The sequence below is a fragment of the Piliocolobus tephrosceles genome, chromosome 3 (genome assembly GCF_002776525.5).
Source record: "Piliocolobus tephrosceles isolate RC106 chromosome 3, ASM277652v3, whole genome shotgun sequence".
In the NCBI taxonomy this organism is placed as follows: Eukaryota; Metazoa; Chordata; class Mammalia; order Primates; family Cercopithecidae; genus Piliocolobus; species Piliocolobus tephrosceles.
Genome location: NC_045436.1, coordinates 143,878,517 through 143,904,611, shown reverse-complemented (window position 1 = coordinate 143,904,611; position 26,095 = coordinate 143,878,517). Strand labels below are relative to the sequence as shown.

Below are 26,095 nucleotides of genomic sequence, written 5' to 3'. Positions count from 1 at the left end.
TCCTTCCTTCCTTCCTTCCTTCCTTCCTTCCTTCCTTCTTTCTTTCTCTCTCTCTCTCTTTCTCTCTCTCACTTTCTTTCCTTCTTCCTTTCTCTCTCTCTCTCTCTTTCCTTTTTGAGACAGAGTCTTGCTCTGTCGTCCAGGCTGGAGTGCAATGGCATAATCTCGGCTTACTGCAACATCCGCCTCCCTGGTTCAAGCAATTCTCCTTTCTCAGCCTCCCGAGTAGCTGGTATTACAGGCACACGCCACCATGCTCAGCTAACTTTTGTATTTTTAGTAGAGACGGGGTTTCACCATATTGGCCAGGCTGGTCTCTTGGCCAGGTTGGTCTTGAACTCCTGATCTCATGAATCACCCACCTTGGCCTCCCAAAGTGCTGGGATTACAGGCATGAGCCACCTTGCCTGGCCTGTTACCTGTGTTTCTGACTTACTGGCTATAAATCAGAGATCCCTATGACCCCCTCCTGAAGTTTGATCATTTGCTACCACTGCTCACAGAACTCAGGAAAGTGATTGACTTAGTATTACCCATTTATTATAAAAGGACTTGTAGGAGAGTTTTAAACTTCTCCTCTGTTCTCTGAAGTTTTGGTAAGTTGAATCTATGAAAATCAACTGACAATAGATAAAAGAACAGGAGAAAAGGCACGCAAATTTATAATGCATATGCATGGGAGAATCTCAAAGTATGAGATTCAAAAAAGGGCGAGATACTTGAAGCTTAAATAGCAGTTTGAACTACAGAGAAATTGAAACTTGGAGGTTTCTGGAGGGTGGTGGTGAAAAGCTATCGAAGGGTGAAGGGAGAGACTGCATTGTGAATAAAGATTGTCTTATTGTGCAGATAAAATCTCACAGGCTGCCGCCCTCAGAAGAATAGGTGAAAAGTCTGTCCAGGCCTTGTGTCCTGGGAGTTGAGTCCTCTAGTCTCCTCTCCTGCTGTGTGAATTAATCTTCTCTGGTTAATGAAGATATCAGGGAGGAGGTTCACAGCAACTACATTCATTCTGAAGGAACTTCCGTCAGTCAGATATGGGAAATTGCAGAGAAAACATCTCCTTGTGCTTCAAGAGGGCCTCGGGAGGGAATGAGAGGTGAGAGGCAAGGGATCAGGAGGTCAGAGAGATTCTCCTATAGTTCAAAGCACTCAGCATGCCAAAACACCATACTTTGGGGCACTGTTTTGTGAGTCCCAACAGATACATCTCAGGACCAGCCAGATGGAAGAGATGCATGGGACAAGTCATAGAGGTAGGGGCACAGCTCTCCCATGCCCTCTCTGGATGCACCACCCTCCACCACCTCCACATGTTCAGCAACCTGTAAACTCTCAGAATCCTGTCCTTTTGGGTTTTTATAGAGGCTTCATCACTTAGACATGACTGGTTAAATCACTGGCCGTTGATGATCATCTCAACCTTTAGCCACTCTCTCCTCCTCTGAGGTCTGGGGATGGGGCTGAAAGCCCTCTAATCACGTGGTTGGTTCCCATCCAACTAGCCCCCATCCCGAAGCAATCCAGGAGCTCCCAGCCATCAGTCACCTCCTTAGCACACAAATAAACCCTTATTTCTTCCCAGATTCCAAGGGTTTTAGAAGCTGTGTGCCAGGAAAGAAAGACCAATATAAATATTTCTTATTATATCACAACATCACAGTGTCTCTTCTTATCCCTTGCCCCACAGCACCCATCCCCCCCGACACACACACACACACACACACACACACACACACACACACACACATCCTTCTCAAGGTCATGATCATTCAGGGAGCAAAAGCACCGAGACGAGAGGTTTAACCCCAACTGAAACCAGAACATGTTCACTTCAATGGGTTTCCTCTGAAGAAGTTCATATTTAAAAGTTTTTAATGTCTGTTTACCTGTTTACCCAGTTAAACACTTGGTCTTTGGTTAAAGGAATTTTAGGTAATAGTTCAGAGATGGGAGAGATTTGGGAGTTTTGAGAGAAGCAGGACTTAACCTTTGGCTTTGACATCGTAGTCAGTGTAGGATGACCTGAAGGATAAACACGCTTTCGAAGGTCTAGAATGCCCAATGATGATGTCACCCCAGCCTGTTGATTCTCTCTTTTGGTTCCCATGTCCACAAATACAAAGGGTCCTAGGCCCATTTTCATGCGACCTCTTGGGTCAGTCAGATCACACAGGGGACATCTGGCACTCTCAGAGGGTCTAATGGAAAAGGGTTTAGTGACAAGGTTATTTACTGAGAGGAATGGGAGTATGAAGCTCAGGTTTAGCCACAGTGGGGCTGGTGCTTCCCCAGGCCTGATGAAGCTGGGGTGGGGGTTGATGTTACAGAATTGGGAAGGCAGGAGCTGTGGTAATACTAGAGTGCAGCCACTGCCAAGATGTGGCCAGGTGAGGAGGAAACAGAGGGCTCAGCACTCCAGTGTCTTTTTCTTCCTGTCCTTTGATTTCCCGCCGGTGCCACCCAGTGGTCAAATAGAAATGGAAGCCAAAGATCAAGCAGATTGGGTAATGCAATCCACAGAGAAGGGGAGAGGAAGAGAAGGGTGGGGAATTGGCCTGACAGGCGAAGAGAATAACTGGCTGTCCGCTCTCCCCACATCCAGTTCCTGGAGACACCCTAGCCCCATCCCCTGCTTGAAAATCATGATGCTCACAGAAAGTCAGATCGGCAGGATATTAAAAAAAGAAAGAAGATAAAGGACACTTTTATGCTTTATGCTCTGTAGATTTCAGTAACATTTTTGCACCTTTTGTTTACCTCAAAACAACTTTGTGAAATACATATTATGGAGCTAAGTAGGTAAGTGTGTCTTGCTCAAATCACAAGGAATGGAATCAGGACTTAACTTGACCCTCATGTCTCTAAGCTTTTCTCTTTCTTTGAGACCAGTGTCTTTCAAACTGTGAGTCTCAAAGCCTTGGTGAGCCTTGAACCAATTCCGTGAATTATGACCCGCATTTGGAAAATAATGAAATAGAATTGAAGAGAACAGATTGGATGTCAGAGCGTATTACCCATAATACAGGTTAATATTGTTTCTTGAAACTTTAACACATATAAGTGTGTGTATGTGCTTTTGTGTATTAGGCTGTGATGTAATCTATCACAACTATACACATAAAAAATACAACAGGTATTTCTTCCTAAGGTTTCTGTTAAAGTCCGGGCCAGGCACATGGCTTACGCCTGTAATGCCAGCACTTTGGGAGGCCGAGGTGGGTGGATCACTTGATGTAAGGAGTTCAAAATCAACCTGGACAACGGGGCAAAACCCTGTCTCTACTAAAAATACAAAAAAATTAGCTGAGCATGGTGTTGGGTACCTGTAATCCCAGCTACTTGGGAGGCTGAGGCAGGAGAATAGCTTGAACCCAGGAGGCGGAGATTGCAGTGAGCCAAGATCGCGCCGCTGCACTACAGCCTGGGCGATGGGTGCAGAGTGAGACTCCATCTCAAAAAAAAAAAAAAAAAAAAAAAAAAAAAAGAAGTCTGAAAGCATTATGTTAGACCATCTTCTCTTTTCATTCTGCTTATTCTTTCATTCATTTGTTCATTCATTCTTATTTATTGAACATCTTTTATGTGCCAGATCCTGAACTCAAACATCACCAGATTTTGAATTCGGTATCATCATCTCATGCATTTGTTCAGTGCAAATTCTTTCTCCATTCTCCTTACACATCCTGCTTCACCACTTTCACTTTCCTAAACAATCCATGCTCTCTTTCATCTTGGGGAACTTTGCAAAACTCCACCTATCCTTTTCCCCTCTCTCTGTGAGCTAATTCCTAGTCATCCTTCAGCTATAGAATCCTGCCTCTATCCTCAAAATCTGGCTTTGGTTCTTGAGGCAATTTTTAAAGAAAGCTGCAAGTTATTTGACACTCACTCCAAAGAGGTAGAAACTATGTCACATCTGCTTGACATGTACTCATGACTGCTTCAACCAATAAAGTATGGTGGAAGTGAAATGGTGTGACTTCTAAAGCCAGGTCATCAAAGGTCATGCAACTTCCACCTTATTTGCTGGAACACTCACTTTTGGAGCCCTGCGCTGCTGTGTAAGAAATCCAAGTACCCAAGGCCACCGTGGTAGAGAGACCATATGTAGGTGTTCTAGGGGACAATTCCAATTAGATCCAGCATTCCAGCCATCTCTGCCAGGGAGCAAGACATGTAACTAGGTTATCTTGTACTCTCCAGACCAGCCCACCCACAAAATGGATGACACTGAGTGACCCCCATTGATGCCACGGTTAACACAAAAATCACCCAGCTGAACCCTGCCTGAATTTGTGACCCACAACATTGATGAGATACAAGAAAATTGTTATTGCTTTGAGCCACTATGTTTTGGGATGGTATTTTGTGCAGCAATAGATAACTGCAACAATTCTTTCTCTATGTGCTTCCACAGCATTCTGTTTTGTCCCCACTGTGAAGTTTACTGCATTGTAGCTTAACTTTCTAAGATCTACTTGTCTGTGTTTCCTAACAGAAAATATGAAACCTGAAATGATTATTTGCTGCCAATTGTATTTCTAATATCTAGCATCGGTTCCACACAAAATATGGACTTAATAATTATTCTTTTAAAATTTGGATTCAATTATTTTAAATTTGGGGAACAGAGCTCATTACAGGTAAGGTGTTCATATGTCTGTGTCTGCCTGGACCGACTGATCTGATGTAATTATTAACAGAGTTCTCTTTCAGTTTCAAAATGTAAAAGATAAACCATATGAGCACTCTAATTAGAGGGGTTCTTGGGGGACCAGAGAAGGATTCTGAGTGATGCCCATCAGATTTATTAGAGTTTGGATTTGGCTCTGGTTGGATAAGAATGTTGAATTTTTAGATGAGCAATTTTAAAGAGTGACTGTTATTACCCTTGTCACCATTATATTTTGATTATGTGCTCTATAATTAGATGTTGAAAATGCTAATGCACATTAATACTTGATTGATTTGATTACCCATCATAATTACACTTTGATCACTTTTGATAAATATATTGATTCATTTTTTATTTACTTCACACTATTCTTTGTATAACTGCTTTGATAATATCTGATTACATCTTAATATTTGATTGCTTTGAGTAGCTCTTGTTTTAACCGTTGGAAAGTTGGATCACATTAGCTATGATGAACCTGACTAGTGGGTTATGAGGGTAGATTTTGCAGTAAAACAGACCTGGGTTTGATGTTCCACATTACTTACACTGTGTGACATTGGGTAGGTCACTTAACTTCTCTGGCCTTTAGTTTCCCCATCTTTAAAATGGAGATAATAAAAGTTGCTCATGAGGGTGCCTGGTGGATTAAATAAGATAATCATGTATTAGTAGGGTATTCTCGCTGGTCCCTAACTGACATTCTAGATACTTCTCATGTATAGACGGATGATATTCCCTACTCCCACCCAAATATCTATTTGCATGAGCTGATACACATTAAGGCTTTTTGTTGATGTTGTTTCAGGAGGGAGTTCAGGGAGAAGTCATTCTGGGTAGGGTGCTGAAGAGGGAGAGAAGAAGAGAAGAGGAATGAAGGGGAGGCCATGTCATAGGCTCCATTCTGCCATTCAGGCCACAAAGTCCAGGTGTTCACAGTACAAGAGGGCCTGGCCAAAGGGGCAAGTGGGCTGACATCTGGCCACTGGGCTGCATTTGCTTGGGCGGTATGAGTATCTTTTCTAATTCACACAGAGGAACCGTGAGAGCTGCTCAGAGGTGTCACACGAAAGAAGGACTCGGTTGAGATTCAGTAGAAATGAAAGAGAAGAGAAAGACTGAGTGCAAACCCTAAAGTTCCTATGTGTGTAGAGAGTTTTGTGAGACTCTAGGCATCAGAACAGCAGTTGAGACCCGGGAGGGCCTCTCTTCCCCCAGTGCTGCAGTTTGTGCCCTGGATCCTAGAGTGCTCTGTGGGAGATGGCTGTGCCTGGCGGATCAGCCTTCTCATGGGGTTCGGGGACATTAGTGTGTGTGTGTGTGTGTGTGTGTGTGTGTGTGTGTGCGCGCGCGCGCATGCGCATGTGCACATGCTGAGAGGAGGAGAACATGGATGGTATGTGGGTGAGGGTGAACTCTAATTACTGTAATAGCTAGAAATTATAGAGCATTTAGCTCCAGGTACTTTGCCAAACAATTTACACACATGATCATTTTTAATGGTGACAACAACCCTGTGACAATAACCACGAGTACTTTTAATTATCCCCATTCTACAGATGGGAAATAGAGGCAAAGAGAAATTAAGGAACTTTTCCCAATGTTACAGAAGGTAGAGCTGGGATTTGAATCCAGACGGTCAGATGCCAGAGTCGCTACTCTTAGTCATGACCCCATATTGCCTCCTCATCAGGGGAAGTGGAACTGTTCCTGACATGGGTGAGTCCCCTGCTCCTACCCCTGGGGTCACCAGCAGCGGGGAGGAGCTCAACCACTGCATAAGCCCATGCTCCCCAACTCACTGAAATCTGTGTTACTGGGATCCATCACTTCCTTCAGCCTGGGGACACTGTGTTTGGGATATAAAGCATACTTGCCCAGGACCTGGCTCTGGCTTAGGACTCAGTAGAGAATTCTATTTTTAGTGTTCTGGATGATTGGCTTAGCAGTTCCTTTCTTGAGTCATGTTTTCACAAATGAGAACACAGAGACCCTCTTAGCCAAGTCAGTGCCTCACTTTGACCTACTATTGAGCCTGTCCTTGTCTCTGACCCAAACTGAGTCCACAGAGCAATGGGATGACCTGCCTTCTCTCCAGCTGCGGGGAGACTCAGGTGTGGGTAATGGTCCCCTGGCCCTGGGCCACTGGAGAAGGAAGGCTATTAGCTGCCCATCTGCTGGCTGCTGTCGCTGGCTGCTGTCCAAATGACCCACAAGCCCTGGGAACATTCAATGACCAGACACAGCCATGTGCTCCTGGAACACCACAGCGACCACCCCATACTGAAAGGACACCTTTCCAGAATCCCATATGAGTCCCCACACATTAGCAAGCCTCTTCTCTTAATCCTTCCTTCCTTTGCAGAAAACCGATGTACCTACATCTCATCCCTGAAACTGTGAGATGTTATCTTTTTCTTTTCCATCCCTCTATTTCATAACTTTTTGAGTACAGTATGGTAATATTTTTAATATGTTATCAATTTCCAAAATTGAGATGTTACTTTTTTCCTTTATATATACAAAGTTACATTTTTTGGTCATGCATGGATTAAAAAAAATCCTTCGAGGAAATAGAGTAAAATGCTAACAAGTCTGTGGGTGATGCGATTATGGGTTAATTTAATTTTCTTCTCTCTACTTCTCAGTAAGAATGTTTTGTTTTTTATGATACAAAAGGAAGTGGATTTTGTTTGTATGGGTTTTTTTTTTTTTTTTAGATTGTTGCCTCTTTTAATATTTTTATTCTATCTAGTGGAAACTATAGTGCAACTTTATTTCAAGTAGGCATGGTGTTTTTTGTTTGTACTCCATTTTGCTCCCTGAAATTTCTCTAGGATGGATCTGTTCTGCTAAGGAGGAGGTAGACTAGAAACCAAAAGTACAGACTCAGGCCACTTCTCATACAGATGGAAAGAGCTTTGAACCAAGAGTCAGAAGGGTGAGTCCTTCTTCTGGCTCCACCAAACACTAAGTGCCTTGGTCTTTTTTTTTTTGAGACAGAGTCACACTCTGTCACCCAGGCTGCAGTTCAGTGGCACGATCTTGGCTCACCTCTGCCTCCTGGGTTGAAGCGTTTCTCCTGCCTCAGCCTCCCAAGTAGCTGGGATTACAGGCACGTGCCACCATGCCTGGCTAATTTTTGTATTTTTAGTAGAGATGGGGTTTCGCCATGTTGGCCAGGCTGGTCTCAAAACTCCTGACCTCAAGTGATCTGCCTGCCTTGACTTCCCAAAGTGCTGGGATTACAGGTGTGAGCCACCGCGTCTGGCAGTCTTTTCATTGGTAAAGCCACTTAAACTCCACGGCCTCTGCCATCTCTTCCAGGCCTGAACCTCAGTGAATCTTTGCTGTCTTGTAGAAACCAGTTGGAAAATGGGGCAACAATTAGCTTACAGCTGACTTTGTTAGACGGTAATGATTTAAATACTTGAAGATCCTGGTAGTTCAAATGAAGTATGAGAATGGCTCTTTTGGTGCTGAACAAAGGAAGAAAACTCAAGTAGCTCTTCTGGTGCTGAGTAAAGGAAGAAAACTCAATCTGGCAGGGTTTTCCTGGGAACTGGTACTTGACATTTTTTTTTTTTTTTTTTTTGAGATGGGGTCTCACTCTGTCATCCAGGTTACAGTGCAGTGGTACAATCATAGCTCACTGCAGCCTTGGCCTCCTGGGCTCAGATTTCTCTCTCCTCTTTTTATGTACACATATATGTAGGTATGTGTACACACATATATACATATATTCATATATGTAATTTTTTCTGAACTATTTGGAAATAAGTTGCATAGATCCAAAGCTGTTTCCCTGGTTCTCAGTGCAGTCCAGTTCTGGCCTGGATGTCCCTAAGCCTGGTGCCATATCTTCCCTCCCTTCACTCCCAGTGCCACCAGCACACCCTCAGAATCAGACCTAGCATTTTTCCTCTCATCAGAAAGCCCTCCCTCTACCCATCCAGACCAGAACTCCACTGTATGAGCCCATCCTTGGGTGTTAAAAAGAAGAGCATTTAACTTGATTGGCTCCCTTGGGAGAAGAGGCCAGCTCCCTACTAGAGTGCAGTGGTCCGATCATAGCTCACTGCAGCCTCAAACTCCCACCTCAGCCTCCCAAGCAGTTGGCACTACAGGCATGCGCTACCACACCTGGCTAATTTTTTTGTATTTTTTGTAGAGACCAGTTTTCGCCGTGTTGCCCAGACTGGTCTTGAACTGGACTGAAGTGATCTGTCTGCCTTGGTCTCTCAAAGTTCTGTGATTACACGCGTGAGCCACCATGCCTGGCCTACTTGGCTTTTTAATTTTTTTTTTTTGAGTTGGAGTCTTGCTCTGTCACCCGGGCTGGAGTGCAGTGGCACAATCTTGGTTCATAGCAACCTGTGCTTGCTGGGTTCAAGTGATTCTCATGCTTCGGTCTACTCAGGCTTCCTGAATAGCTGGGATTACAGGTGTGCACCACCATGCCTGGCTAAGTTTCGTAGTTTTAGTGCAGATGGGGTTTCACCATGTTGACCAGGCTGGTTTCTAACTCCTGACCTCAAGCAATCTGCTTGCTTTGCCTCAGCCTCCCAAAGTCCTGGGATTATAGGCGTGGGCCACTGCACCTTGTCTAATTGGCATATTTTTAAGGTAGAGAAGAACCTACATGGGATAGGAAGGACAGAAGATGGTCTAGCATCTATGGGCAAAAGTATGGAGGTGGAAACAAGCCCATCCCATGTGGTCAACGGACGGAACACAAGAAGTCAAAAACACGAAGAGGAAGCCAGAAACGTCTCCCGGTTGGGAAGAGTATAAAGTGTCATGTGCCTCTTTTCCCATTCACGGTGCAGTGTGGTAGCAACCCAGCCGCAGCCTCCATGTATTCTGTGACAGTTAATTAATCCATTTTGTTTTCCTTTAGTTTAACTGTAAGTTTAAAGTAAATATTGGTATTTTCTAAGATATAAAAGCAGTCACTCATCATATTGCACTTCAACAAAATCAAACTGTTTTGGTGACCAAAACTCACAGAGATTTCTCCTAATTGGATAAAAAGATAAGGTCTCTGCCTTTTCATTTTCCTGATTAATTACTGCTCTGAAACCCTTGAAAACAGACATGGTCTATAAGTGGTATCTGTTGTTTAATCGAGGACATGTTTTTGAAAACCTTTTAAATGGGCCTAGAGAGTTATTGACTCTGAAGTGAATCACTGAACTGTATGTTTTTACAAGTAACATGCCAGCAAAAAATGATTTTTACTAATATTCAAATTATAGTCACCATAACTGTGGTTTGTCCTAAACCTACCAGCATCTTCCAGCATCTACCAGCAGCTCCAAGATAATGGTAGTAAATGGCATCACCATTGACCCAGGGGACTAGGCTAAAAATCCAGTCATCACTCACAACTTCTTCCTGCCCGTACTTCTCTCTCTCATCCCTGCTCTGTCCAAGCCCCGTTGTTCTTGTCAAGTTCCTTGCCTAAGAGCAGTATCTCTCCAGATGTCTCTGGTGTCTCTTCCTACCACCACTTATGTTAAGGCAACTGTGATACAGCTTCGATGACTAGAGGAACACCAGGGTCCTTAGTCTTGTGCCGATTTAGATAAAACAACATGGACACACGTAGAGTGGTTTTAAGGAGCTTTGAGTGTAATAGGTTAGAAAGTGTAGCAGGACAAGCTGCAGACAAAACCCCTCAGACACCGAATTAAAGAAGGAAGGGCTTTATTCAGCCAGGAGCTTTGGCAAAACTCGTGTCTCTAACAACTGAGCTCCCCCAGTGAGCAATTCCTGTCCCTCTTAAGGGCTTACAACTCTAAGGGGGTTCAAGTGAGAGGGTCATGATTGATTGAGCAAGCAGAGGGTATGTGACTGGGGGCTTGTACTGGAAATTAGAACGGAACAGGACAGGATAGGGATTTTCACAGTGCTTTTCCATACAGTGTTTGTAATCTATAGATAACATAACTGATTAGGTCAGGGGTTGATCTTTAACTACCAGGCCCGGGGTGTGATGCCAGGCTAAATCTACCCGTGGATTTCATTTCTGCCTTTTAGTTTTTACTTCTTCTTTCTTTGAAGGCAGAAATTGGGCATAAGACAATATGAGGAGTGGTCTCTTCCCTTAAAAGAAGGAAGACGCTCCCCCATTCAGAGAAGGAGGGGGGGTTCCAAGCCAAGAGAGGAAACCCAATGTGCTTGCTGAAAAGTGACTGCTTATGAGTAGGCTGGAGGAGATGGTGTCTGACTTGCATAGGGCTCAGGGGATTGGTTTGACCAGGCGTGTCATTCACATAGCCCATGGAAAAACTGGCCGTCCCACCCTAGCCTTATTATATGCCAATGCAGGGCGCCAGGATGTTCTACACACATGGGGATATGTGGGGGTGGCCATGTTGTCAGGCACATGTTGGGGCAAGGGCAAGAGGACAAGGGTGGGAATCTCCATGTTTGGGTGGACCTAGTTTCTAATGGTCTGCATTTGCATATCAAAGCTTGCCAGCCCAGCTCTAAGAGCTGGGGCTTTCCTACTAGAAAAGAAATGTTTCTGAAACTGCTTTAAAAGAAACAAAAACTTCCCACGGACCCCTTTTCCTCTCTATCTGCCTAAAATAATTTCTTAATAACTCCTATAACAACTGTATCTATTAGGCCTGGTAGAAAACTACATGCATCCCAGATGGGTGAAGTGAAGAGATTTTAATGAGGAGACAATTTGAGAAATGTAGCCAAGGTGAATGGAAAAGCAAGGAGCAGTGGGGCACCTGGATGACAAGAAGAGTGATGCCCTTACTACTCCTAGCACTGGGGGCAGTGGGAGGTTACTGTGTTCCCAAGACTCAGTGAGAGCCAATGGAAGAGGCTATGGGCTGTGGCCACCCAGTGGTTGCTGTGGTCAAAGAGAGCATGTGGAAGAGGCTGTGGCCTGTGTAGCACTGAAGTTGGGGTGAAGGGACAAAAACACCAACCCTTCCTCCTCCTGTCTTCTAGTCTTGTCGGTACCTCCAACTGGCCAAACCCAACTGACACCAAAGGGCAAGGGAGCCCAGGAGATGCAGTCCTCAGGCTCCTCCCTCCTGCACTAAGCACCAAATGCTGGTGAGGGTGTGGAGCAATAGGATCTCTCATTCATTGCTGGTACAAAAGGTACAGCACTTTGGAAAACACTGTTTCTTACAAAGCTGAACGTGATCTTATCATATATTCCAGCAATCATACTCCTTGTAATTTCTCCAATGGGCTGAAAACTTACATCCACAAAAAAATCCTCACAGGAATGTTTCTAGCAGTTTTATCCATAATTGCTCAAACTTGATCAAAATCGTTTCTCTGCACAGAGTAGGGCAGAGACAGCAGAGTGGGTCTGGAGGCTTAAATGAAGAGTAACTAGCAAAGCAATCACCCCCCCTGCACTTGAACTATTGCAGTAGCCTCTTAAAGTCTTCCCTGCCTCCAGGCTTGTTTTCTTTCCTAAAGATTCCCCATAATGCAGATGTCTATTAGGTCCGCTTGGTGCAGAGTTGAGTTCCATTCTTGGATATCCTTGTTAACTTTCTGTCTCGTTGATCTGTCTAATGTTGACAGTGGGGTGTTGAAGTCTGCCATTATTATTGTATGGGAGTCTGAAATGCTCGTCATCACTGGCCATCAGAGAAATGCAAATCAAAACCACAATGAGATACTATCTCACACCAGTTAGAATGGCAATCGTTAAAAAGTCAGGAAACAACAGGTGCTGGAGAGGATGTGGAGAAATAGGAACACTTTTACACTGTTGGTGGGACTGTAAACTAGTTCAACCATTGTGGAAAACAGTATGGCGATTCCTCAAGGATCTAGAACTAGAAATACCATTTGACCCTGCCATCCCATTACTGGGGATATACCCAAAGGATTATAAGTCATGCTGCTATAAAGACACATGCACACGTATGTTTATTGCGGCACTGTTCACAATAGCAAAGACTTGGAATCAACCCAAATGTCCATCAGTGACAGATTGGATTAAGAAGATGTGGCACATATATACCATGGAATACTATGCAGCCATAAAAAAGGAGGAGTTCGTGTCCTTTGTAGGGTCATAGATGCAGCTGGAAACCATCATTCTCAGCAAACTATTGCAAGAACAGAAAACCAAATACCACATGTTCTCACTCATAGGTGGGAATTGAACAATGAGATCACTTGGACATAGGAAGGGGAACATCATATACCGCATCCTATTGTGGGGAGTGGGGAGGAGGGAGGGATAGCATTAGGAGATATACCTAATGTAAATGACGAGTTAATGGGTGCAGCACACCAACATGGCACATGTATACATATGTAACAAACCTGCACATTGTGCACATGTACCCTTGAACTTAAAGTATAATAATAAAAAAAAAGTTAAAAAAAAAAAAGATTCTCCATAATGCGACAAGAATGCTCTTTCTAAAGCAGAAATCTCCAGGACATTCCCTTCTTACAACCCTTGAGTGACTTCCCGTTGCTTCCAGGATAAAATTAGAACTCCCCAGCATGGTGTCCAATGTCCTGTGAGCCGCATCTCTATCCACCCCACTATTCCTTTGCACTCCATGCAATGCTGGGAACATGAACAGCTCTCTCGTCACTCGCCTTAGCCCCTGCTTAGCCACACCCTCTGCCTGCAATATTTTTTTTATTCCATTGTGCCTTACTCTCCATGCCTTTTCTCCAGCTGGTTAAATTCTGCTCCCCCACCTTTTGTTAGGTTTGGTTTTTATTTTAAGACTGCACAGGTTTCTTCTCATTTTTGCTTTTGTTTTTAAATAGACTTTATTTTTTCTAGCAACTTTAGGTTTATAGAAAAATCAAGCAGGAAGTATAGAATTATCATAAACTTCCTTTGTCCCCCCTCCACAGTTGCACTTGTTATTAACATCTTATATTAGTGTGGTGGTACATTTGTTACTATTGATGAATCAATATATGTTCTTATTAACCAAAGTCCATAGTTTACATTAGGGCTCACCCTTTATGTTGTACAGTTCTGTGGTTTTAACAAATGTATAATGTCAAATATTCACCATTACAGCATCTTAAAGAATAGTTTCACTGCCCTAAAAATCCCCTGTGTTTAACCTGTTTCTCTATACCTCTCTCCCCTTAAACCTGCGGCAACCACTGATTTTTCTTTTTACCTGTCTTCATAGTTTTGCCTTTTCCAGAGTGTCATATAGTTGCAGTCATACAGTATGTGTCTTTTTTCCTACTGGCTTCTTTCTCTTAGCAATGTGCATGCATATCTTTCCATGGCTTGAAAACTTTTTTTATTGCCAATAATATTCCATGGTACAGATGCACTGCAGTTTGTTTATCCATTCTCCTATGGAAAGACATCTTGGTTGCTTCCAAGTTTGAGCAATTGTGGATACAGCTGCAATAAACATTAGTGTGAGGGTTTTTTGGGGGATTGTAAGTGTCTTGTTTTTCTAAGACCACCAGAGGGAGCACAAAAGAACCAGCAAGTAGGCAAAGGTCAGGCGCAAAACTGCTAGTTTATTTTAGTAACCTAAGATGTGGAGAAGAAGTCTGTCGGCCTCCGGCAAAGAAGGCTGGCAGAGTTCCCCTCCCCCAAGCTCTGGGAGGGAGTTCAGACATCCCGACAGGACTGGGAAGCTGGGAAGTCCGCGTGGCTCAATGGCGGAGAGCGGCTTTTCTAGGAGTGGGAGGGCAATAGGTGGGGCATGGGCGTGTCAGGGGCGTTCCGCAGGTGCGACCAGGTAAATCTTGGTCTCTTCAGATTGACGTCACCTGGCGCATGCCCAGTTGGTCTGCACCCTCCCTGGGCACCCGCTGCATTTTCGCGGGAAGAGTTGGTGGTGAAGAAGAACCCGGAAGTGCACCATCTTGCCTCCGTTCGTCCAAACAGTAAGTTTTCAACCCATTTGGAGAAATACCAAGGAGTATGATTGCTAGAATGGATGGTAAGACCATGTTCAGCTTGGTAAGAAATTGTCTGACTTCCAAAGTGCTGTATCATTTTGCATTCTCACCAGCAATGTGTGAGAGATCCGGTAGCTCCACATCCTCACCAGCATAATGGTGCTGTGTCTTGGATTTTGGCCATTCTAGTGGGTGTTGTTAGAAATGAGTTCTAAATTTCTCTTCAAAGAATCAGTATGTTAGTATGTTCAATTCTTTGCCTTCTACCTTTAAACTTAACTTCCCTGTAAAGCAACCTTTTTCGATTACCTGCTTCACCCTGATTCATTCCGATTATATGCTCCACCCTGACTCATTCCGATTACCCTCTCCACCCTCACTCATTCTGATTACCCGCTCATTTTACACCCTGACTCATTCTGATTTCCTGCTCTACCATAACCATTTTCCTCGACAAACCATTCACCCCGTCACTCTCTTTAAATTAGCCAATCAGAATTAGTTTAGCCTGTGAGATCTAACCCTAGCCAATAGGGGAATGACATAGCAGCAGGCGCCACTTGAGACAGGGATAAGAATCCCTTCCCCTCCTTTGTCCAAGTGTGTGCTCACTATTGCTCCTTCTGTAAGGGCGCACCCTTCTATAGAAGTACATTGCCTTGCTGAGAATGAAAAAGAAAATTTTGTAGTCCAGTGCTATTTCTTTTGTGGCACCAAAACTTTTTTTATAACAATTTGAGGGCTCCCTGGGGATTACATTCCCCTCTGGGGGCGGTCTCTGGTTCTCTCTCATGAGGAGGGCACTGCGCCCCATGGTGGCCGCGTCAGGGCTGAGAAATCAGGGCCGGCAGTGGGAGGAATAACCCGAACTCTCAACAATGCGGAAAGAAACTTGCCAGCAACCTAGCTTAAAGGATCCTCACATGCTGCCACCACGACTCTGTGCACAGACCAAGGAAGGAGAAGCTGCGGGAGCTGGTAAAGTACTTCCTTGGTGGTCAAATTCTGGAGGGCTAAATGTGTGTGGGGATGAGTGATCACAAACAACCCTACTTTGTGTGTTGTTCCTGTGGATGGTGACAAGTCCTACTGCTGGAAGGAGTGAGTGGGTCCTCTCTGCGGTTCCATAGCTACTTACTTTATATGGCTTAGGGCAGACCCTGTCATGGGATTTATACCAGCACACCAACACTAAGAGGGGCCTAATTCTCCCTTCGGGGAGCAGCCAGAGAGGACAACAAGAATGGCAACTGTACAAGGGACCCTCAGAGGGGGAAAGGGAGGAAACAGGTCAACCTTCCAGAGCGGTAAGGTGAGACATCCCTGGCTTGAGGGGTTGAGCCTTCCACAAATTTCAGGGAGTTGAACCTCACACAAACCTCCGGTAGTAAGAAAAAATATTCAGCCATAGAGCCATCTATACAAATTCTAAGTTAATATGGACTGAACGAGGTCTTATTAATAGCAAAGAATAATTGAAATCCCAAACTTACAAGGTTTTCAACAAAAGTAAAGTTTGCTGAAAGTTAGTAGTGTAACATGTATTATCCTAACTTCTAATCTTGTGGCCTTAGACAGTCTAGTCCACAGACATGAAGGAAGTTCACTTTGGAAAAGAGTGGTTATCATCTTTGAGAAAAAAAGGCTGGATGGGGGGAGAATTTATGTAAAAAGGAATGTTGTATGGTAAATTCTTGTCCTAAAATAAATTAACTGGTTGTTTAAAGGATGTTTGCAACAAGTCAGAAAGTTCAGGCATGTCAAAGAAGTGTCTGTGAAAGTTGTGAGAAAAAAAAGTTATAAAAGGGAATTTATGCAAGAAATGTTGTATAATTTAAAAGTAATTAGGCCTCCTGAACGTAAAACTATTGAAGAAACAGTTTGTGTGCAAGGTATGTAAGGAAAGTAAAATATACCTTTGGTGAAAGGGTTATAAGGAGGCATAAGAATGTGCATTCTTTCCTACATTAAAAGGTTAAAAAATATTTTGTTTTAAAGGTTCAAGCAAGTTTTGAAACATTAATTGTAAAGGAAATCCTGTGTGTAAACATATTGGCTAAGGTTAAAGGGTTATCATCCAGTTTTTCTGTGAACTGGATATTAAAATAAAAGCACAACAGGTTTTTCTCTAACCTGCTCTTTAACAAAAATTATAAAAGATTAAAAAGAGTCTATATAAATCTTACCTTATGGTCAGACATTAAAAAATGGATAAATATGTCTACAAGGTTTTATTAAAATTAAGTTTACCATTAATAACACACTAATATAAAGGTGAAATTTAGCTTATCTGGTATAAAAATCATACAGGATGCATTGTCAAATATAAAATGGTGTTTGGCTTTCTTTGGCCTAAAAACTAATAAAAATAGGTGCTCAAGGAAATTTCTCAGTAAGAAGGCACCAAGGACTATAAAGTCCATTGCTGATGTCCCCACATTTAAAACAAAAGATTAATTTCTTAGAAATTATATAGTTGGTTTATCTTCCACTTTCCTTTCCCTCAAAACTGAAAGTCTTTTAGCACTTGTACCACCCCTAGAATTTCCAGTAAACCAGCACCAGCCTAAGGATCATGTTCTCATCAAAGGGTGGGAAAGAAGGGAAACTCGAGCCAGCCTGCGAAGGACCCTGTCTTGTGCTGCTAACCACCAAGACTGCTGTTCCTACAGCGGAAAGGGGACGGACTCATCACACCCAAGTCAAGAAAGTGCCGCCCCTTCCAGAGTCGTGGGCCATAGTTCCAGAGGAAAAGCCTACCAAACTAAAGCTAAGAAAAATTTAACTCTCTTTCATCTATTCTATTACTCCTTCTTTCCTCACTCTGTTGCTGACCATCTAACTATTAACATAACCAAGTCAATTTCACTGCAAACTATTGCATTTGATGCTTGCCTTGTCATACCCTGTGGGGACTTGCCAAGTCAAAGACAGCTCTCTACTTCAGAAAAGTACCTCTGTCTCTCCTGACTCTCCTCAGACTGGGCATTCGTGAATTGGGACCATTTAATCTGGGGAGATTTTGATAAAGATCCCAGTGTCAAGCAGGAGTCTTGCCCCACGATGTAGAGCTTTTATGCCGTGGTTGGTCCAACGTTCTGTGGACCACTAAAGAGCAAGGATGAACTGCCTCAACTGATTTTTGTAATTTTCTAAAACCATACATTCATTTTACTAGAGGGACAGCTCCCCTCCACCCCTCCGCCAACTGTCAACTAAACCAGTGCAATCCCATACAGGTTATTATCTCAAACCCTCAAAGTTCTTCCCCTTTTCTAAGCCGGTTCCCTTCTTTAAGCCGGTTTTATGGTATGAGGGGGCTGAGGTTTCAGGGACATACCCTATTGGATTCTTTGAAATGCGTTTCTTTGATCCCCTGCCACCTGCACCTTCCTCTAAGCCTTCTTCCAAAACCTCTCACAATGTAACAATTGCTGCTCCTCCATCTAACGACAAGACCAAAATAGCTATCGTAGAAGTTAAAGACTTAAAACAAACTTTGGCAATTAAGACAGGATACCAAGATGCAAATGCCTAGCTGGAATGGATCAAATATTCTGTCTACACGTTAAAAGCAATTGTTATGCTTGTGTGCATGGCAGGCCAGAGGCCCAGATTATCCCCTTTCCACTAGGGTGGTCCTTCAGTAGACCGGGAGTGGGCTGCATGGTAGCTCTTTTCCAGGATTCTACAGCCTGGAGTAACAAGTTGTGCCATGCTCTCTCTCTGCTATATCTCGAAGTCCGGCACCCTGCAGGTCAGCCCCTGAGGGCCATCCAGCTTCCGTCTCCCAACACAAAGTTCACTTCATATCTCTCACAACAGGGAGAAAACTTAGCATTCCTTGGAGACCTGAGGGGATGGAGTGAGCTTAAGAATTTTCAAGAGTTTATCAATCAGTCAGCCATTGTTCATCCCTGAGCGGATGTGTGGTGGTATTGTGGTGGACCTTTACCGGACACTCTGGTGAATAACTGGGTGGCACTTGTGCTTTAGTCCAATTGGGTATCCCTTTCACCTTGGCATTTCATCAACCAGAGGAAGGAAAAATAAGACATCGTAAAGTGAAAGAAGACCCTCATGGGTCTTTCGACTCTCATGTCTATTTAAATGCAATTGGAGTCCCACGGGGAGTACCAGATCAATTTAAAACCTGAAATCAAATAGCTGCAGGATTTCAGTCATTATTTTGGTGGGTGACAATTAATAAAAATGTATATTGGATAAACGACATCTACTACAACAACAGCGATTTATTAACTATACTACAGATGCTGTTAAAGGAATAGCTGAGCAATTAGGGGCTACTAGCCAGATAGCTTGGGAAAATAGGATAGACTTAGAAATGATATTAGCAGAAAGGAGTTTGCATCATGATTAAAACTCAATGCTGTACTTTTATCCCAAACTACACTGCCCCGATTGAAGTATAACAAAGGCATTGCAGGTCTGACTGCTCTGTCCAATAAGTTAGCCAACAACTCAGGGGAAAATGACCCCTTTACAGGATGGCTAGAAAAGTGGATTGGTAGATGAAAAAAGATAATAGACTCAATTCTTACTTCCCTCACAGCCATAATGGGTGTACTTATTCTTGTCAGGTGCTGTGTACACCATACATCCATGGGTTGGTGCAGAGGCTCATAAAAATGGCACTTATTAAAACCTCCCTTAACTATCCTCCACCTTATCCAGAGAAGCTTCTTCTTTTGGAAAATCAAGCAGAACAACTAAGCCAAGACATGTTAAAGAAGTTTGAAGAGAAAGCACTGTAAAGAAATGCAAGAAGAGAAATTATTAGATATGAGTTCTAAATTTCTCTTCAAAGAATCAGTATGTCAGTATGTTCAATTCTTTGCCTTCTACTTTTAAACTTCCTCATAAAGCAACCTTTTTCAATTACCTACTCCACCCTGACTCATTCCGATTACCTGCTCATTCTCCACCCTGATTCATTCCAATTTCCTGCTCTGCCATAACCAGTTTTCCTGCCAAACCACTCACCCCATCATTCTCTTTAAATTAGCCAATTGGAATTAGTTTAGCCTGTGCAGTCTAACCCTAGTCAATAGGGGAATGACACAGCAGCAGGGGCCACGTGCGTCAGGGATAAGAACCCCTTCCCCTCCCTTGTCCAAGTGTGCACTCACCATTGTTCCATCTGTAAGGGTGCACCCTTCTATAGAAGTACATTGCCTTGTTGAGAATTAAAAAGAAAATTTTATATTTGAGTGCTATTTCTTTTTTTTTTTTTTTTTTTGAGATGGAGTCTTGCTCTGTCACCCAGGCTGGAGTGCAGTGGTATGATCTCAGCTCACTGCAAGCTCTGCCTCCTGGGTTCACACCATTCTCCTGCCTCGGCCTCCCAAGTAGCTGGGACTACAGGTGCCCACCACCATGCCTGGTTAATGTTTTTGTATTTTTAGTAGAGATGGGGTTTCACATTGTTAGCCAGGATGGTCTCAATCTCCTGACCTCGTGATCTGTTTGCCTCGGCCTCCCAAAGTACTGGGATTACAGGCGTGAGCCACCGCACCCGGTCTTTGAGTGCTATTTCTTTTGCAGCACCAAAACTTTATTTATAACAGTGTGCAGTGGTGTCTTCTTGTTGTTTTAATTTTTCAGTTCCCTAATGACATATGCCATTGAACATCTTTTCATTTGCTTAGGTGCCACTTTTGCTCCAGTTTTAATGGCTTAGTTGATGCTTTCTGCAGGAAAGCTCTCTCCCCCATTGTGTCAGATAGCCTTTGCTGGGTAATAGATGACGTCAAAACTTGGTAGCTGAAAATAGCAATCACATATCTGTGGGTCATGTGGAGTTCAGCTGATTAGGCAGGGTTGCACTGGTTGGCCCAGCTTTGGGCTTGTGGGTCTCCTGGGTCTGCTGGGTCCACTAGTTGGCTCTGTTCCATAGGCCTCCAACCGTCTTTAAGCACATCTGCCATCATATGTTCTCATGACAAAGGCCGAGGTACAACAGGGTAAGTGGAAACATGACATTTCTTAAAGTCTGGACCCACTGAAACATACCACCAATTAGCTACAGTAAGTCACAGGGCCAACTCCAAATTCAAGGGGCAGTATGAGGCCATAGCAAGGATGTGGATACATGATGGGGACGAGAGAAGAATTAAGACCAACAAGTCAATCCACCACAGTGCACCACTTTGATCATAACTGTTCACTTTCCTCCAACATGCAAATGTCCTTACCCCCATCCCAGGGTCCCAAAGGGCTTGATTTGATCTGCAGGATGTCATAGAGTCCTGTAGACTAAAATGGCAAGTCATTTGCACCCTAAATACCCAACACTCAGAGGTGGAAGAGGAAGGAAATAACCAAAATAAAAACTTCCATTTGAAATTCTCTGATTTCTGCTCACATGCCATTGGTCACAGCAAGTTGCATGGCCAAACCCAAAGCCAAGGGATACTCATGATGAGACCATGACACAGTAGAGATACAGAATTGGGGACAATGCTTTACCCCAGTATAAATGGAAATGGAAGGATGGTTGTTTTTCCATTTGTATCGTCTGCCTTGACCACCACTTCTGAAAGGAACTTTAGGAAAACGCTTTTTTTTTCATCTGAGTAAGTTTCTCAGAATATTTTCAGCCTGGAGAAAGCTGGGGGCTCAGAGGTCTTTTTACATTTCAAAGAGCCACAGTCCTTTACACTCAAGGCCAGAAGTATTTTTGCCAATAATACTTTGGAAAAAACTTTCTGAGTTTTACAAATAAAAACAAGGAATTTTGAAAGTGGCAAGAAAACACTTTTTTTTTTTTGCCGTAGAAAGGTGAGATAAAGGAACAAAGTTTTCCTAATAACTATCTAGAAAAACAATTTTGAAGATGTGGTCAAAAAGATTGAATAGGAATGTATCCCGTACATTTTTCCTTATAGATAGTTTTAGGGATAAGTAAGTCAAGATTTGGACGAAAATATATAAAAACTAATGTATAACAAACATTAGCTTGGTAGTAGTATATTGAAATTGATATTTTAATTTCTCCAAATCTTTGTGAGGATGGCAGATTAAACAGGGTGTTTTTCAGTGAAAACATAATTTGTATATTTAGTGGTTAATGCATAACTTTTGAGAAAGTCTTTTTAGGGCCAGGCGCGGTGGCTCAAGCCTGTAATCCCAGCACTTTGGGAGGCCGAGACGGGTGGATCATGAGGTCAGGAGATCGAGACCATCCTGGCTAACACGGTGAAACCCCGTCTCTACTAAAAAATACAAAAAACTAGCCGGGCGAGGTGGCGGGCGCCTGTAGTCCCAGCTACTCGGGAGGCTGAAGCAGGAGAATGGCGTAAACCTGGGAGGCGGAGCTTGCAGTGAGCTGAGATCCAGCCACTGCACTCCAGCCTGGGCGACAGAGCGAGACTCTGTCTCAAAAAAAAAAAAAAAAAAAGAAAGTCTTTTTAGAAGACTTTTACATTGAGAAAATGAATGATTATAATGTCTGAGTTCAACATTTATGCAAGTCTGATGGTTTCTAATTGTTTGTATTTTAAAAAATTGTAATAGAATTTAATTGAGTTTTAAATTGATGGAACTTTTAAAATGAAAGATGATAAATGCTTATTCTGTGATTTTAGCATTTGCCTAAGAAGAGTTTCGAAGAATTGAGTGATGTAGACGAGACCAAATTCCTTCCATTTTCATTAACTTACATATAAGGACACAGTTTCTCAGCACAAACAAGAAAACAGAAGGAATACAGTTTGGGGAAAATCCTTTATGAGTTTTTTTGTCTTTATTTTATTTTAAGTTCTGGGATACATGTGCAGGATATGCAGATTTGTTACATAGGTAAACGTGAGCCATAGTCACCTAGGTATTAAGCCAGGTAGGCATTAGCTATTTTTCCTGATACCTTCATGGGTTTTTAATGTATTTTATTCTAGTCCACCCATGTATCAAAATTCATTTGGGATATGCCTCTCTGTCACTCCATAGTTGCTATTAATTGGGGTATAACAGGTTGTTGCGGGACTATGCCTTTAAGTTATCTAGGAACCTGGTTGTGCACATGGAAGACTTTCCTAGACCAGGGCTACTCAAAGACGTAACATCGGCATCACCTGGGAACATGTTCAAAGTACAAGCTCTTGGGCCTTTTCCTGTAACTGTTGAATCGGAATCTCTGGAGGTGGTGCTTGGGTATCTGCGTTAACAAGCCTCTGGGTGATTCTGAAGCATGCAAAAAGTTTGAGAAATGACTGGGTGCTATCTTATTTCTCCTGGAGTCTGATCTTTAACCTGGGGACTTGCTTAACTGGCAGTGCCCTGGGTTTGTTGTTTCTAAGCTGTATCTTAATGGCCACACCCTTGACTTGATTTTTGTCTCCTGGCTGTATTTTATTTGGGAGCCTTTTACTGGCTGGAAGGGCTGGGGATAAAAAATAGTTCTATTTTCCAGCCCAGCTAGTTTGAACTCTCTGTATTCTCTCTAAATTCTGCTTGCAAGCTGACCGTTTCTCCTGTAAGCTATACTATGTCATATGTGATGAAGTCTTCCAATTGTAACCTTCTGCCTGGCAATCTTCTTGCCTAAGTTCATAGGTTCATTAGGCACATATTCTATCTTTCAGGTTAGCTCAGGTGACAGTTTTACCAGATATTTTGTCATTACATAACATAGGTCACAATTTTCCAGCCTCCTATAACAGTTTCCTTTCTTCAGCCTCTATCTGCCTCCTAAGCCCAAAATCAATACCACATATTTTAGGATTTTGCTGTAGTACCAATTTCTGTAAATGTTTGATATTGCTGCATAACAAACCACTCCAAAACTTGTGGCTTAAAACAATAATTACTTATCACTGCTCACAGGTCCATGGGTTGACTGGGGTTCTGCTGAAAGGTTGGTGGCTCTGCTCCAGAACATGGTGGCTGCGGTGCCACTGCAGGCCTGTGGATTCACTCGGGTGGTTCTACCCCTTAGAGCAGTGGGCAAGCCAGGGCATGTTCTCATTGCCATGGTAAAGGTGCAAGAAGACAAGTGGAAATATGTGATGCTTCTGAAGTCCTAGGCTCAGAACTGGCCTCCTCTCACTTCTGCCCATGTGTCACTGGCCATGGCAAGTCACATAACCAAGCCTAAAGCCATCATGAAGCCACAACAAAGGTATAAATGTAAGCAAGGGTAAAGAATTAGGAACAACACTTCAATCTGGAATCCTCCCCAACATAAAAATAGAATCTCTTCTACATGATATCATAAATTTTTAAATGTATACTCCCAGAACGTTTCTGTCATTATCTCAGAAAAGCAGACATTGTGCCTCCAGAGCCCAGATAGTGCCCGACACACAGTAGATATTCAATAAATACCTGCTGAACAAGTGACTGACTGCATAAGTGAATGAATGCGTTGCCAATGGATAGTTTGCCAAGTTAGATCTGTAGAGACCAAGAATTAAGGGATGGTTTGGCTGACAAAAACAAGAAATGGGGAAAGGATTCTCTATTTAATAAATGGTGCTGGGGAAACCGGCTAGCCATATGTAGAAAGCTGAAACTGAATCCCTTTCTTACACCTTATACAAAAGTTAATTCAAAATGGATTAAAGACTTAAATGTTATACCTAAAATCATAAAAGCTCTAGAAGAAAACCTAGGCAATACCATGTAGGACTTAGGCATGGACAAGGACTTCATGACTGAAACACCAAAAATGGTGGCAACAAAAGCCAAAATAGACAAATGGGATCTAATTAAACTAAAGAGCTTCTGCACGGCAAAAGAAACTACCATCAGAGTGAACAGCAACCTACAGAATGGGAGAAAATTTTTGCAATCTATCCATCTGACAAAGGGCTAATATCTAGAATCTACAAAGAACTTAAACAAATTTACAGATAAAAACAAACTATCCCATCAAAAAGTGGGCAAAGGATATGAACAGACACCTCTCAAAAGAAGACATTTATGCAGCCAACAGACACGTGAAAAAATGCTTATCATTACTGGTCGTTAGAGAAATGCAAATCAAAACCACAATGAGATACCATCTCACACCAGTTAGAATGGTGATCATTAAAAAGTCAGGAAACAACAGATGCTGCAGTGGATGTGGAGAAATAGGAACGCTTTTACACTGTTGGTGGGACTGTAAACTAGTTCAACCATTGTGGAAGACAGTGTAGTGATTCCTCAAGGATCTAGAACTAGAAATACCTTTTGACCCAGTGATCCCATTACTGGATATATACCCCAAAGATTATAAATCATGCTACTATAAAGACACATGCACACGTATGTTTATTGCAGCACTATTCACAATAGCAAAAACTTGGAACCAACCCAAATGTACATTAATAATAGACTGGATTAAGAAAATGTGGCACATATACACCATGGAATACTATGCAACCATAAAAAAGGATGCGTTCATGTCCTTTGCAGAGATGTGGATGAAGCTGGAAACCATCATTCTTAGCAAACTGTCACAAAGACAGAAAACCAAACACCACATGTTCTCACTCATAGGTGGGAATTGAACAATGAGAACACTTGGACACAGGGAGGGGAACGTCACACACTGGGGCCTGTCATGGGGTCGGGGGAGAGGGGAGGGATAGCATTAGGAGAAATACCTAATGTAAATGAAGAGTTAATGGGTGCAGCAAACCAAAATGGCACATATATACCTGTGTAATAAACCTACATGTTGTGTACATGTACCCTAGAACTTAAAGTATCATTAAAAAAAAAAAAACAAAAAAGTTAGAGCAATAAACAGTATTCAAGTATACTAAGAAAAAAAAAAGATACAGGAATGGTTTGGAATCTTGTCTGGACGTTTAATTCGAACCTTCAAGCTTTTCATCAGTATGTCTTCTTAGGAAAATAAAAGCTTGCCTTTGTGTTTGGACTTCACAGGAGCAAAGCAGTGCTTAGCATTTGGAAGACACCATAAACTAAAAAAGAGTAATAAAGGAAAAAAAAAAAAAATGGAACCAAAGGGAAATTGTGAGAAGGAAGAGCTGATGAAATACCTACGGGGGTTTTCATGCTACTTCATTTTTCTCAAACTCTTTCTTTAAAGGGATGAGTGAGGGAGTTCTAAGTGGCTGTCCCATGGGCACCCAGCCCACCACTGCTGTGTTTTGTAATCAGAGCCAAGAGTCAAGTGGAGAGAAGGTAGCACTGTAGTAAAACCTCCCTGTGCAATCTTGTTGGCAGGCTATGTGACAACCTCAGTGAAGTGCATGGTACGGTCTGATTTGGCTGACCTCGTTCACACCTTCCTTCTGTCTGTGCCATGGTCTGGCTGCTGCTGCGCATGACAGCGGCAATATTTCTCCCTTTCAGAACTCACTTTTTTGCTTTACTTTTCCAGAAGTTTACTTTTACAAATATGTTGCAGTGCTTGGGACTAAAAAGAGAGAGAAATACAAGGAAGGGGGAAGGGAGGAGGGAGGGAGGGAGGAAGGGAAGGAAGGACGGAAGGAAGGAAGGAAGGAAAGAAGAAAGGAAGGAAGGAAAATTAGAACAAAGAAAGAA

General features: G+C 42.8%; 1 long non-coding RNA gene across 1 annotated transcript in view; it reads right to left on the bottom strand.

The window, feature by feature from the left end:
• The window catches only part of LOC111550853, a 97,768-nt gene that overhangs the window by 1,222 nt on the left and 70,451 nt on the right, over positions 1–26,095 (bottom strand). The window lies entirely within an intron of this gene.